At 42.7% G+C, this 2,173-nt stretch overlaps 1 non-coding gene across 1 annotated transcript; it reads left to right on the top strand.

Annotated features, from left to right (window-relative positions):
• Positions 1-1,384: 1,384 nt before the first annotated feature.
• Positions 1,385-1,466, top strand: trnas-gcu. The gene has a single exon. It is a non-coding gene; the product is annotated as a tRNA-Ser (tRNA).
• Positions 1,467-2,173: the final 707 nt, after the last annotated feature.

Genomic DNA, 2,173 nt, shown 5'->3' on the forward strand with positions numbered 1-2,173 from the left:
ATTCAGACGGTCCTATGCGATCAGTCTTTTTTTAAATATTATTACAATGGCCATTGCGAGTTTGCAACAAACTGCATAACATGAAAACAGATCAACATCTATTTTCCCGGAATTTAACGCAGTACACAAGGGAAACCTTATCCGTCTGCTGAAAAATCACCTTCGGCTCTCCCTCCACACATGTCTCTTCACGTTTTAAGTATTTGCAGTATGTTTGTTGATCAAGGTGTCATTATCCTGAAAAGGTCGTTTCTCAATCCACAAAAACTGGTACTTTCCCATAAACGTGACATTGCTCAATATCACCTTCTACCCGTACCCCTCAACACGACAAATTGAAGCTGCTCCATGTGAGGCTCAAACTTAAAACTTCGGCAGAGGGCAGTCCACTATACTGGCACAGAGATACCGTGCACTGGTCACCTGCAGCACTGGAGCAACACATTAATGCTTACCTCCACATTCCTGGTTGTACATTAACGGTTGGGAAACTGAGTTTCCCTGATTCCATGGCTGGTCACTGCGATTATACGATCATCCTCACCAGTGGTTCTGACCCCGTGTGAGGCAAGTGGTGAGCTACTCATTGCAAAGATGTAAAAATGTACAACTTCAACTTTTGCCTTCACTAATCCATGAGCCTTTTAATTTGTTTCTCATCTGTAGAAATCTTAAAACCTTCCTCTTGAACAGACTCAATAACAGATCTCCATTGTGTCTCTGGCATCAAATTCCAAAATGTAAACCCCCTCTGAATTCTTCCACGGCAGTCCACTGTTTGGGAAGTTTTCCTGTTCAGGGGAATGCACTTGCCATGCTGCTCCCAAAATTCGCTCTGGCACTGCACTCATTTTCCTTCTGAACTTGCTCACTGCGTTGCTGTGATTATACAGTGACTTGGTGTCACACAGCCAGGAAAATCAAGGTTTTTGCATTGTTGAACTCAATTGTCAGTTTAGCCTTATTTAGGATTTCAAAATTGCCTCTCCTGTACACAAGTGCGTGTCAAAAATATCTGAGTGGAAGAAAGGTGTTCTGAATAATGACATTGAGCACTATGCACTCTCCTCCAGTCTGGAAAACAATTCCTCACATACAACTTTACACCTCCTGCTGTCACGGGCCCTTCAGTCCGTTGACTTCAAATCTTCACAGAATTCAACAGACCTTGTTACATCGTCATTTCTTCATTTTTGTTCAGATCACTGTGAGCAGATTGTCACAGTGGGAGTCTGTTTGCCCCACAACTCAGAGGTAAGACGATACTCTTGGAACCGTCCTGTACTATTTATCATTTCACCAATACCAGGGAGAAATATCTGCTGCTCAGCATAATTTACGCAATTCACTTGTTCATAAGGTCAAATGGACGTGCGATTCATGAGACGAGGTGGCCGAGACGTTAAGGCGATAGACTGCTACTCCATTGTGTTCCGCACGCGTGGGTTCGAATCCCACTCTCGTCGTTGTTATCACCGATTTTCAATTTTGCTATCTTTGGATGATCACAGCTGTCCAATGATCTGTTTATATGCATCGACGCTATAATAAAATCTCAAAGAATAATTTGAGTCTGTTGCCTAAACTGCATTGAAATGTAGATTGAATTGGGACAATGAACAGGAACGCGATTGTCTTTTCCAAGTCAAGTTGCTGTGAACTTTTATCTTATGAAAGAGATCCAGGAGAACCAAATAACGAGAGATGCGAAGTGCATGTTGATGCATGTGATTCTTAATGAGTGTTTTATCAGATGAAATTTGTAGCAGTTGGGAAGAAGTGATTCATCTTGGTGAAAAGAGCACAGAGAGACAGCACGAAACAATGGAGGTATTTCAAAAGTGGCAGGGGCTGGGTGTCGGGGCACCCGAGAACTGGCTGTAAATGCACAGTAGAGAATTACCGATGTGAGTGCCGTGCATGGGCATGGACAGACTTACACATTGGTCTTATCCTTTCCCCCTTGCTCTCGCCATTGATGAATGCTGGACATAAGACACATATAAACACAAGATGTGGGAAGCAAACTCCCTCTCGTTATGCACACACTTGATGCATCATATTGAACTATGAACAACAGGAGAAGTCAGCAAGTTAACTGCAGGGACTGAATCTAAACTGTGTATCAATAACCGCAGAGTTATGCAGCATAAACATGAAAACTGATTTGAAA

The sequence above is a fragment of the Chiloscyllium plagiosum genome, unplaced genomic scaffold (genome assembly GCF_004010195.1).
Source record: "Chiloscyllium plagiosum isolate BGI_BamShark_2017 unplaced genomic scaffold, ASM401019v2 scaf_68166, whole genome shotgun sequence".
NCBI classification, from domain to species: domain Eukaryota; kingdom Metazoa; phylum Chordata; class Chondrichthyes; order Orectolobiformes; family Hemiscylliidae; genus Chiloscyllium; species Chiloscyllium plagiosum.